At 46.8% G+C, this 13,572-nt stretch overlaps 1 protein-coding gene across 3 annotated transcripts in view; it reads right to left on the reverse strand.

Annotated features, from left to right (window-relative positions):
• The window catches only part of Clybl (citramalyl-CoA lyase), a 207,777-nt gene that overhangs the window by 192,058 nt on the left and 2,147 nt on the right, over positions 1-13,572 (reverse strand). The window lies entirely within an intron of this gene.

Below are 13,572 nucleotides of genomic sequence, written 5' to 3' on the forward strand. Positions count from 1 at the left end.
TTTGTGCAGCCTACAACCTGCTAATCCCTGCTGATCCCTGGTTGGCTGCAGCCACCAGGCCAGGCTCAGAGGCAGGCTGGTCAGCAGTGGCTCAGCCCTGTCCTGGGAGGGGACAGCTGTGTCAATATGATGCCCTGTCCTCAATGCACTTATCGCCCAATGAACATCACACACACAGCATAAGCCCACACGGGGCCTCGGGCCCAGCAGGCTGTGCCACGCCACCCACACGACTGCAGGCCTCTTCCACAGCCATAGTTGGGATTCAAAAACAGGAACGGACAAAGTCATCCATCTACACTCCCCACTGTGCCCCGTTCCAGAAACCAAGAAGGCAAACCAATGAGGAGACAACCCCGGGGGCTGGTCGCCAGTCTGTGAAGTGCTTGCCTCTCATGCATAAGGACCTGAGTTCAATCCCCTGTCCCCACGTCAAAGTGTCACATGTAGCCACACGGAGTGGCACACACTTGGAATCTCAGCATTCCCTGGAGTTTGCTGGCCAGCAGGCTTTAGCCTGATTGGTGAGCTCCAGTCCAATGCCAGTCCCTGCATACATGTAAATGCGTGCCCACACACTTGTGTGAACACATACACACACAAATGGCAATCTCACAATGAAAGCGAACCCTCTTCCCACTGCACTAAGACAGGGCTCCACGGAAAGGCCGTTGTTTTTGTTTTGTTTTGTTTTGTTTTTAGCCAGTGTAGCTCGCTCTGCCGTTGAGACGCACCAAGCTCACGTCACAATCATGGTTAGTGCACCTTCTAGACACCAGAGCTGCCTGGAGATTCTGAAACAAACGGGAAGGCTGGGAGAGTGACAAGGAGGCACCTTAGTTCACACTGAGTCAGATGGCCAGCATATCTTCATGGACACCTTGGGCTGCGGTAAGCCACGTGAGGCATTTCTAAAGGTCCCATTGCTCAGCTGTGCAGATCAACAGCGTAGTCTGTACAGACCTCTGATTTATTCTTTGGAAAACTCTTTGACAAAAGGAAGAATACTGTGGAATCTGAAAACAACCCTGGCCAGTGTTCAAGAACTCAAGCCAAGAAAGAAACTTCAGATTTGACATCTTAAATTACCAGGAATGTTTAGACAAATCTATAATCTAGGAAAACATACAGACACCCACACTCATACACAGAAAGTTTGCCTCTCCACCTTCCCACGTCGAGCCGATAATTAGTAACGAATTCTGCTTACTGTGGCCATACGAGGAGGTGTTCATTCAAGAAGTCTTTTACGGGGGCTGGAGAGATGGCTCAGAGGTTAAGAGCACTGCCTGCTCTTCCAAAGGTCCTGAGTTCAATTCCCAGCAACCGCATGGTGGCTCACAACCATCTATCTGTAATGAGGTCTGGAGCCCTCTTCTGCCCTTCAGGCCTACATGTGAACAGAATATTGTATACATAATAAATAAATAAATATTAAAAAAAAAAAAAAAAAAAAAAGAAGTCTTTTACCCGTGCCCATTGTGTGCCTGGGCGCTGTGTACTAGGCACAAGTAGGAAGGGGTGAACCCTGAGTTTACGATATACGGAGAAGAGCTAATATAAGAAGGAAGTGCAGAATTCACACCTCAGGGTAAACCTTGGAGTGAGGCAGAGTGGGGTGCTGAGGGGAGAGAGATGGGAGGGGAGGGGAGGACTTGCCCCAAGGGTGGTGCTTTTACACAGGTGTCTAGTTTCCCTTTGCGTTTGGACGTTCTGTTGATTTTTAATAGAATTCATTTGTTTGTTTATTTTATGTGTATGGGTATTGTGTCTACAGGTGTGTCTGTGCACTGCTCACAGAGGCCAGAGGGCATCAGTTTTCCTGGAGCTGGTTTAGAGATGGTTGTGAGTCACCATGTGGGTGTTGGGAATTAAACCCGAGTCCTGTGGAAGAGCAACCAGTGCTCTTAACCTCTGAGCCATGTCTCCTGCCTCTTCTCATGCGCAGACACCACAGCCACCATCCGGTGCTTCTTCCTGTCTAAGCGGACACTGGATGTGAACCCTGCCATCCCCAGAACTCAAAGGCCACGGTCTAGCTTCCGGAAGGAGGAGACCTGGGAAGTATGGCGCGGGGAGTGTGAGGAGGACCGAAGGGGCAGGGTGTGAAGGGCTGAAAGGCAAGATTGCGCATGCTCAAGAGCTATGGGGGGGGGGGGTTGTCACGGGTGCAGCTGGAGAATACGGGAGGCACAGAGGGATGAGCTGAGCCGGCGTGCATTTATGAGTGATCTGGAGAGACAGCATGGCGCTCACCTCACAGCATTCAGAACAGCTATATGAGGCAGGGGGAAGTAGCAAGAGCTACTAAGGATGGAGAGGCCTGGGCCACAGTGCATTGTGGGTATGACGGAAAGTAGAGCCGAAGTGAACAAGTTGGACAAGTTGGACGGTTCCTCATGAGTTATTCGCAAAGATACCACACGACCCAGGAATTCTACTCCTACACACCCCAAAAGGCCTCTCAGTTAAGAAGGGTCCACCTACGATGTGTGAGGCCCTGGGTTTACTCCTCAGCACAGCTGGGACCAGGGTGAGTGTGCCCTGAGGAGTGTGTGGTAGGATGGTTGAGTGTGCCCTGAGGAGTGTATGGCTGGACGGCTGAGTGTGCCCCCAGGAGTGTGTGGCTGGATGGGTGAGTGTGCCCTGAGGAGTATGTGGTAGGATTGCTGAGTGTGCCCCAAGGAGTGTGCAGTAGGATGGCTAGGTGTGCCCTAAGGAGTGTGTGGTAGGATGGTTGAGTGTGCCCTGAGGAGTGTGTGGCTGGATGGCTGAGTGTGCCCCCGGGAGTGTGTGGCTGGATGGCTGAGTGTGCCCCCAGGAGTGTGGGGTAGGATGGCTGAGTGTGCCCCCTAGGAGTGTGTGGCTGGATGGCTGAGTGTGCCCCCAGGAGTGTGGGGTGGGATGGCTGAGTGTGCCCTGAGGAGTGTGTGACTGGACGGCTGAATGTGCCCCCAGGAGTGTATGACTGTACGGCTGAGTGTGCCCCCACAAGTGTGTGGTTGGACGGCTGCATGTGGTTGGATGAGCAGGGTGCAAGGTGAGGTAACCCACTGCACCCCAGCACACAGGAGGTGAGGGAGCAGGTGAAGAGGATTTTTGACGTGTGCATATCAAAGCCGGGGCAGCGAAGCTGCAGGGAGAGGCTTCTTCGTGGCCCAGAGTAGTTGGCACTGTCACCGGAACACTCCTGATTCACAAGGGTAGACGCTGCTGAACCAAACTGTTATCCCACCAGGCAAGCAGTCCAACTCAACTTCATGCCTAACCCAGCAATTGCTTTCCTAACAACGGAATGCCACTTTGTAGCTTCGGGAGTTTTAAAAACAACAGAATAAGCAGGCTACATCCCTGATGTTGTGGGTATTTGTGTTCTGGAGGGAGGTCAAACAGACAAGCAAGAAATAAACACCTGATACTTCTGAAAGAGGAAGTGATGGGGAAGGCGAGGCAGGATAGGGAGAGGGTAGAGGCAGCAGCGGAGGATGGTGGGAAAGGGGCTTTGTCAATCAGGAAGACCTCCCTGACTGGTGTGAGCTGAGACCTAAGAAGCAAAATGAGCCAGGATCGCACGCAGCACAGCGGGGCAGCCCAGGACCCTAGATGGAAGGTCCTGGGGTACCAAGGGCGACTTAAGTCTCTTACCAACTTTTAAGGCTTAAAATTTAAGCGGACCGTTTACAGTCCAGCTGTGTAGACCCATTCCTCTCCCCTCCGTGTGTATTTCGTTTGTCTTAAAGAACGAACGGAAAAACCTCATCCCTATCTTAAGAAAAGCAGCCTATTTGCGAGGGCGCGGCCCACGACTGCAGAGATCCGCTACATCTCCCGTTGCTAGAGCGCCCTCCAGTGTCTTAGGAATGAACTACACTTGGAGTGGGGGCTGGGGACTTTTTTTTAATGTTAAACTTTTAGTTTGGATCCAAAACTAATATGAGCACGTCAGTCTGCTCACAAATGCCAGTGTGGGATTAGATAAGAAGACAAGATAGGGCTGGAGAGATGGCTCAGTGGTTAAGAGCATTGCCTGTTCTTCCAAAGGTCCTGAGTTCAATTCCCGGCAACCACATGGTGGCTCACAACCATCTGTAATTAGGTCTGGTGCCCTCTTCTGGCCTGCAGGAATACATGCAGACAGAATATTGTATACATAATAAATAAATAAATATTTTTAAAAAAAAAGAAGACAAGATAACTTTACACGCCTTTACACAAACCTCCGTTCCTTCTAACCAAAGCAGTAACGTATGTGCCTGACGATGTTTTAAAGACCCGTGTAAAAAGGTCTATAGAGGGGCACATATGAAAAGGGAAAGAGGCCATCTTAGAAATAAAGAAGGGCTCCGTTTCGTTGTTTGTTTCTGAGACAGGACCTCATGCAGCTCAAGCTTGCCTCAAGCTCACCCTGTGCTAGGCTGATCTCAAACTCCTGATCCCCCTGCTTCTAACTTCCCAGTGATGAGACTGCAGGTGTTTGGTGCCTCAATTAGAACTGAGTTAAGCAGGAAATGCAGTCTCCAACTAAACTGTGGCTTGAGCTAGTAAGATGACTCGGCAGGTACCAGGATTTACGGCCAAGCCTGCTGCTCTGAGTTCAATGTCCCCACCCACCTACACAGAAAGACAGAAGCCACTCCTGCAAACTAGCCTCTAATTCTCACAGAAGGGTTCCCATGTAGGTGTTCAGATACACACATGCACACCGACACACACACACCACACACAGACACATACATACACCACACAGACACACACAAGACATATACACACACCACACAAATACACAGACACACACACCATGCACACAGACACAAACACACACCACACAGACACATACACACCATGTACTCATTCACACCACACACACACCTACACACCACACACATAGACACACACACATAGACACACCACACACTCATACCACACCCCCCCACACCATACACACATACTCACACACACACCACACTCACACACATACACCACATACACTCACACTACATACACACTCACACCACAGACACACAACACACAAAACAGACACACACACACTACAATCATACCCACACCATACACAGAGACACACACATACTGAATTGTTAAAATATCATTAAAAAGAGAAAGCCATCAAGATGGCTAGTACATAAACATGATTAACATGCTTGCCTCCAAGCTCGGTGCCTGAGTTCACACCCTAGAACGTACATGGCGGGAAAAGAGAAATGACTCCCAAGGATTAACCTCTGACCTCCACACCTGAGCTCTGCCATCAGCACCTGTGCACATGACTCACACAGATACATACAATTAAATAAAACTTGTAATTCACCAGGTGTGGTGGTATATCTCAGCACTTGGGAGGCAGGGGATCTCCGTGAGTTTGAGGCCAGCCTGGTCTACAGGCCAGTGGTGCTATACCTGTCTCATAAACCAAACAAAACCAAAGAATTGTAACTCTTAGAAAATGAATAAGTTAAATGTGGCTCTCATGGAGGAACTGTGAGATAATAAAGTGGAGAGGAACTGTTGTCATTTAAAGTTTTCAGTACTGGAAGGCCCCAGGAGTCAGTATCTGAAGTGTCCTGCGGCCACTCCAGCAGCATGCAGAGTGCGTCTTAAAGCCACTGAGACATTGACTTTTGGCTCTTTATTATTAATGGGACCTCTGTGGATCATATATGTATATATATGTATATATATTCTCTATGGATCATATCATATATATATATGTGTATATATATTCTCCGTGGATCATATCAAATATATGTGTAAATATGTATATACATATATTTTTTTATTGAGCTCTACATTTTTCTCTAATCCTCTCCCTGCCTCTCCCCTCCCCTTCAACCCTCTCCCAAGGTCCCCATGCTCCCAATTTACTCAGAAGATCCTGTCTTTTTCTATTTCCCATGTAGATTAGATCCATGTAAGTCTCTCTTAGGGTTCTCATTGTTGTCTAAGTTCTCTGCAGTTGTGATTTGAGGATTGGTTTTCTTTGCCTTATGTTTAAAAACATGTGATAATTGTCTTTCTGGGTCGTGTGGTTTTTATTTTTCAGCTTGTTTATATGGTGGATTACGTTGACAGATTTTCATATGTTGAACCATCCCTGCATCTGTGGGATGAAGCCGACTTGGTCATATGATGGATGATGGTTCTGATGTGTTCTTGGATTTGATTTGCTAGTATTTTATTTAGTATTTTTGCATCAATGTTCATGAGTGAGATTGGTATGTAATTCTCTTTCTTAGTATTGTCTGTCTGTGGTTTGGTTATCAGGGTAATTGTAGCCTCATAAAAAGAGTTTGGCAATGTTCCCTCTATTTCTATTGTGTGGAATAATTTGAGAAATATTGGTATTAGTTCCTCTTTGAAAGTCTTGTAGAATTCTGAGCTGAAACCATCTGGTCCTGGGATTCTTTTGGTTGGGAGACTTTTGATAACTATTTCTATTTCTTCAGCATTTATAGGTCTGTTTAATTTGTTTATCTGGTCTTGATTTAATTTTGGTAAGTGATATTTATCCAGAAGTTGTCCATTTCCTTTAGGTTTTCTAATTTTGTGGAGTACAGGTCATTTTCTTTTGTTTCATCTATATTTGGTTGTTCAAGTCTTGCTGTTGTAGGGTCTCTAGAGTTTACTGGTATCGTGTTGCTCTCTGTGGTGTTGCGTGTGTTCTGACCTTGTCTACTCCTCTTTTCCTCTAATGGGTGTGGTTGGGGCTGTCTGTGACTCTGGTGATTGATCTTCTATGTGCCAGAGGATCCAAGGCTCAGATGCTTGTTCATCAACCATCTGAGTGCCATGGTTCTAGCTACCCCATTGGTCACTCCATGTTCCTGGAAGTCACTTAGCACTCCTGGTATGGAGCTCACTGCCTCAAGCCTGTTCTGGCCTAGGTCGCTGGCCCAGTCCTCCTGCTTCCGCAAATGTCCCTGGTCTGGATCTCTGTGGATCTTAAAAGCTTAGCTAAGAGTAAGACATGGCCTACTGGGTAGTTGCCTGGCAGGTCATAGTGCCAGCCCAGGCCGACAGCCAGAGGGCAGGGGTCTTTGTATGCAGCCACTGCCAGCTTTGTAACCCACAAGACATTCTGAGCTTATTTTACCAAGTATGGGCTGCTAAACCCAGGGAGGGGGCAGGTAAGCACTACAAGACAGCCTGTAGTCCAGAGCAACACCTTCTAGACGGTGATTGACAGCAGGCACCAAAAGGCTGCAAAGAACACAGGCTTTGAACCTGCAAGCTCACATGTCAGAAGCTGCCTCCAGGGATCTTGAGAAAGCTGAAGAGCTTTCCCCTCCCCCTGCATCTCCCCTCCCCCTGCATTTCCCAAGAATGAACACTTGGGAACAGACTAAACAAACAACTGTGGTCATATGCACACACACGCACACGTGATAGTGTTTTCTACAGTAATCAGGAGGAGAACTCTAAAGGATGGGCTGGGGCAATGGCTCAGGAGCAAAGTGTGTCTGTGTCTGTGTCTATGTGTGAGTGTGTTTGTGTGTGTATCTGTGTATAAGTGTGTCTCTCTGTGTGTTTGTGTGTATTTGTGTGTGTCTGTGTGTGTGTCTGTCTCTCTGTGTGTTTGTGTATATATGTGTATGTCTGTGTGTGTGTCTATGTGTGTGTGTCTCTGTGTGTCTGTGTGTGTGTCTGTATGTGAGTGTGTTATTTAACTATGTATTGACATTATCTATCTAGATATTTAGGTCTTACACAGACCAGGCCTTAAACTCACTGTATACCAAGGATGACCTTGAATGTCTGATCCTCCTGCCTCCACCTCCAGAGTACTGGTATTACATACGATCTGTACCATCATGGTCAGTTTATGTGGCACTGGGGATTGAACCCAGGGCTTCATACATGTGAGGCAAGCACTCTGCCAACCGAGCTATATTCCCAGCTCCCCTCCCCCGCTGCCCAGACTTATTTCTATAACAAAGCTCTCAGTCACGAGCACACTCCCAAAATATCAGCACCAATCCATTCATAGGGCAGAGCCATCATGACTAATCACCTCTTAAAGGTCCCACTCTTAACACGGTTGCTTTGGGGTTGGTTTCATTCCCAGCACATGACTTTGAGGGACACATTCAAACCACGGCAACACGCTATAAAAGCAACATGAAATAAACTGAACCCGCTTGAATGGCAGTGGATTTATATTCATACCCAAGTGACCTATATGAAAACACAAATACCACTTCCTCTATAATATCTTTATTACCTAATAAAATTCTAAACGTAACCTGTTGAGAACAAGAGTGAGCCGAACACGCCGCCGCCGCTGCTTTCTGTGGCAGCCAAAAGATTTTGTCTTAGAATTAGCAACTCTTTTTCCCCTTAATAAAATCCATCAGACATACCAAGGGCCCCTCCCCAAGGAGCCCAGTGTACCCCAGCTTTCTCTCTGCATCTTCTAAACCCACATTTCTGGTAGTGCTCAACTCTCGGGAGACAGAGGCAGGGTAGTCTCCGTGAATTCAGGGCCAGCCTGGACTACATAAATTTAAATAAATTATAGCGATGTATTACTGAGTTTGTAACACACACACACTTAAAACAACGATGCCAGCAAAAGGAGAAAAATAAAGACAGATACATAGAAGCCATTGGAACACAGTCCAAGAACAGAGTCGTGTGGGAACTCTGCGGGCTTGTGGGAAAACTCTAAAACAAGAGTCTTGCGGCCTCAATGACTTCAAAACACAGAATTGTTCTTGGAATCTGAGTGGAGGGGAGTGAGTTTACTCCAGATTACCAATTATAGCCTGTTATGGTTGTTATATGCCACTTATGGAAAAGCATGTTTTTGCTACACATGTACGGCTTGGCCTTCTGACTGTACGCTTTACTCAGGTGACCCTACTAATCCCCAGAGGATAAAACCGTCTGATACTAGGAATAAAGCTGGCTATCTTGTGAGACTTTAGTCAGCCTCACTTATTGGCTCCGCTCCCCCAAGTCCCGCCGCTTCTGAAGTGGGGGGCAGTAAGTGACATCGCTGCACCTCCCTGAAGGAAGTAGTAGGATTCGAAAGTAGATTAGATCCATGACGACGTAAACGGTAATATACAGTTGGCGGCATATGACCACCTATTCAAAAGAGTTCTGACGCACACTGCAGCAGGGGCGAGGCCTCAGATGTCACCCCAAGCAAAGGAAGCCACATGCAGAGGGGTGGGCACTACACAAGTGTATCCAGACAGCAGGTGATCCCCACACAGCAGGGATGGAGGCAACAGAAAATGCTGGGAGCAAACAGGGCTGACGGCAGCACATACCAACACAGCTATGAACTCTGCACTAAAATGGCTAAAATGGGAACCTGTTTGCACACGTATGTGCAGAAGTCTCCTAAAAGTGACTTGTTTTGGAAAACTGTATATGCACATGTATATGCATGTCTCCTAAAAGCGACTTATTTTTATTTTATGTGTGCAAATGTTTTGCCTGCATGTATATCTGTGCATCACATTGTGCAGTGCCCAATAGGGCCAGAGAGGGCATCAGAGAGGGGATACATTTCTGGAACTGAGTGGTTGTGAGCCACCATACTGGTGCTGGGGATTGAACCCAGGTCCTCTGCAAGAGTAGCAAGTGTTCCTAACTACTGAGCCACCTCTCCAACCTCAAGATTCAAGATCGTAAGATGTTAATTCCTCTGACTTACTGTATGGACTCAATGCAGGTTAGTCTATAGTATAGAGAAAAGAATTCTGGTTTATGAGGAAAAGCAAAGGGCCCAGAAGAGCCACCACAACACCAGAGAAGACAGTCCAGATGCTGCCAACTGATGCTAGGACAACCGAAGGGGTCAGAGATACACAACACTGTTGACCTTCCAAAAGAAAGGATGGGGATGGGGGTGGGGGACTCTCAAAATCTACAAATGATAAACTGGACTTTTCATTAAAATTAGAATTATTTTCTCTTTGAAATCCACTCTTCAGAGAATGCTGAGAAAAGCCACAGACTGGAGAAAATATTTCCAAAATACAAATCTGAGAAAGGACGTGTAGTTGATCTATACCAACAAGGCAAATCTCAACAGCAAGCAAGCAGCCTGAAGGACTGACCCAAAGGTGTCCTTCTCTTTCTGGCTCATTCAACTTGTGGGGGAGGGAGCCCCCCGCCCCATCCAACAGCAAATCCTGCAGACACTAAGATATCCGTTAACTCAACTCTGACATTTTCCAACTCGAGCTGGTGAGCACCACACTCCACACATTTGGGGCTTAGTTCCTCCTGTTGCCCCTCCTTCAGATGCAAACAAAAGCTAAGGGTGTTTGTCTTGCGTTTCTGACTGATCGGCCCTAAGTCAGGGGTTCCTAAGACGCCATTCTTTAGATTTGACTCATTTGCCACAACAGCTCCCAGAACTCTTGGAAACTGGTTACTATAAGAGACATTCGAAAGGATCCAGATGAACGGCCAGATGGAAGGCTACACGGGGCAGGGTGTGGGGGAGGGGCGGGAGCTTTAGTGCCCTCTCTTAAGTACACCTCCCTCCAGAAAGCTGCATGTGTTCAGCAATCTGGATGCTCTCCAAACCCCGGCCTTTTGGATTTTGATGGATGCATCCTTGCACAGACGTGATTGATCACCTCACTGGTCACTTGGAATCAACTCAGTCTTCACTTTGTGTGTGTGTGTAGGGGGAGTGACACATTTCCCATGGGCTATAGTGGGTGTTTTAGCTAGGTTTTATATGGCAGTCATAAAACATCATAACCAAAGCAACTTGGGGAGGAAACTCTTAAAGCTCTCACACTCTGTCGCTGAGGGAACTCAAGGCAGGAACTGGGACAGAGCCACGAAGGCGTGCTGCTGACTGGCTTGTTCCCCCTGGATTATTTGGACAGCGTTCTTTCTTTCTTTTTTTAGATTTGTTTATTTATTATGTAGTGTTCTGCCTGCATGTACACCTGCCTGCCAGAAGAGGGCACCAGATCTCATTACAGACAGTTGTGAGCCTCCATGTGGTTGCTGGGAATTGAATTCAGGTCCTCTGGAAGAGCAGCCAGTGCTCTTAACCTCTGAGCCATCTCTCCAGCCCCAGACAGATGTCTTATACAACCTGCCCAGGGTGGCACCATTCACCCACATGAGTTGTTAAGAAAATGCCCTCAGGCCAATCTTGTAGAGACACTGTGGTTCCCTCTTCTCAGGAAACTCTAGCTGTGCCAAGCCGATAAACACTCACCAGCACAGGCCTACTTTAAAGTTCAGGTCCTCCAACCACGCTGTGTGTTTTCTGAGAAGGCCCACATCCTGAAAACCAGTAGGGCTCCCAGATACTCAAGTCACCCTGGAGAGTCCAGGCTTAGGGCTCTGTTCCAGGAAACAGGGACTGAAACCAAATACACATATCTCATTATATCACAGAATCACAGACAACCCAATTCAGAAGTCGGCAAAGGAGTTGGACAAATTTACGAAGGATATACACAGACGGCAAATCATCACAAAAGCCCGACCCCAGTGACATACCTCCTCCAAAAGGCCACGTCTCCCCCGAACTGTTCCACCAAGCACTCAAACTCATGGCGCCATTTTCACGCAAACCACCCCAGCGTCGTTTGAGGAGGTTTCAGAACAGCTGGATGCCCTTTAACCACTGAAACAAGCAAACTGAAAACAGGATACTACAACCACACACCCATTACAGCAGCTGGATGCTCTCTGCACAGCAACAGGCCTCTCGTACACTGCTAAAACAACGCGTTTTCGTACATAGCCGAACACCATCTTCCCAAACAACTCAACAGTCACATTCCTAAGTAAGCATGTCCATACATTGAACACAAATATAGAGAGAGGGCTTAGGCACGATCAACAAAAACCAGAAGCAATCAAAATGTCCTTCAAAGGATAACAATAAGATAATAATAATAAGAGGAATGTATAAATCAGTTGTGGTATAGCATACAATGGAATATCACTTGGCAATAAAAAGAAATGAATCATTAAGTCATGAGAGACATGAAGGAATTTTACATGCATATTATTAAGTAAAAGGACCCAACCTAAAAAGAATGTACACCATGTGGTTCCAATTCTGTGACATTCCAAACGAGATGGATCAGCAGTAAAAGTATACGAGGCCAACCTGGTCTACAAGGGCTAGTTCAGGACAGGCTCCAAAGCTACAAAGAAACCCTGTCTCGAAAAACAAACAAACAAACAAACAAACAAAAAAAGCATATGTGACAACCTGACTTCTATCCCTGGAGCCTATGGTGGAAGAGAATCGGGTCCTGAAAGTTGTCCTCTGACCTCCACACATAAACACACACAATAAACAAAGTAAACGTGAAAACTCTCGAGTGGAGGATACAGACTCTGAAAAAGCACTAACTGTCACAAATGTGCACAAGGGCTGAAGGTAAGGTGCTGACCCAAGTGGAGCCCTTAAGGGAGAGAAAATGGGCACCGTCCTCTAGGGGACGGGCTTCTTCGGATCCCATGAAGTGTGGTGACAGTTCTGTAAATGCCCGCCTGTAAATGCCCGCCTGTAAATGCCCGCCGAGTTGAACAATCAGGTGAATGCATGGCAGACAGCGGGAGCCCTGTTTCTAACGCAGGAGTGGGGTTTACAAACAAGCTCGGGAAGTTGTAGACTGGTCCTTTACCAATGCATTAGAGCTGGAGACGTTGTAAGAGCTCATGTGTGGTTTGACAAATGTTTACAAATGTTTCTGTATAACAGTTTTCTGTTTTGTTTTTGTTTTTGAAGATAGGGTTTCTTTGTGTAGCCTTGGCTGTCCTACCTCTGTAGACCAGGTTGGTCTCGAACTCACAGAGAGTTATCTGTCTTTACCTCCCAAGTGCTGGGATTAAAGGAGTGTACCACCAGCTTCTATATATTAATTTTTATAGGTTATATGTGTGTGTGTGTGGTATATATGTGTGTTTGTGTGTATTTGTGCTTCTCTCTGTGTGTGTGTTTGCATGTGTGTGGTATGTGTCTGTGGTGTGTGTGATATATGTGTGGTATATGTGTGATGTGTGTGTATGTGTGTGGTGGATGTGGGATACCCCTCTGTATGCTATGAATATGTTTTATTACCATTGGTTAATAAAGAAGCTGCTTTGGCCTATGGCAGGGCAGATTATAGCTAGGTGGGAAGTCCAAATAGAAAGAGGAAGAAAGAAGTCAGAGTTAGAGATGCCAGCAACCACTGGAGAAGCAAGATGTGAGGTAATAAGCTATGAGTCTCGTGGTAAAATATAGACTAATAGAAAAGAGTTCATTTAAGTTGCAAGAGCTAGCTAGTAATAAGTCAGAGCTAATAGGCCAAACAGTTTATAACTAATATTAAGTCTCAGAGTGGTTATGTGGGAACTGGCAGGCGGGCAGGAGAGAAACTTCCAGTTACAGTGTGGTGTATGTGTGGGGTGTGTGTGTGTGTATGGTACGATGTGTGTGCATGGTACGATGTGTGTGCGTGGTACGATGTGTGTGTGTGGTACGATGTGTGTGTGTGTATGGTACAATGTGTGTGTAGGGTACGATGTGTGTGTATGGTACGATGTGTGTGTATGGTACAATGTGTGTGT

Source organism: Alexandromys fortis, unplaced genomic scaffold (assembly GCF_014885135.2).
Source record: "Alexandromys fortis isolate MF-2015 unplaced genomic scaffold, M_Fortis_MF-2015_v1.1 scaffold_66, whole genome shotgun sequence".
NCBI lineage: Eukaryota > Metazoa > Chordata > Mammalia > Rodentia > Cricetidae > Alexandromys > Alexandromys fortis.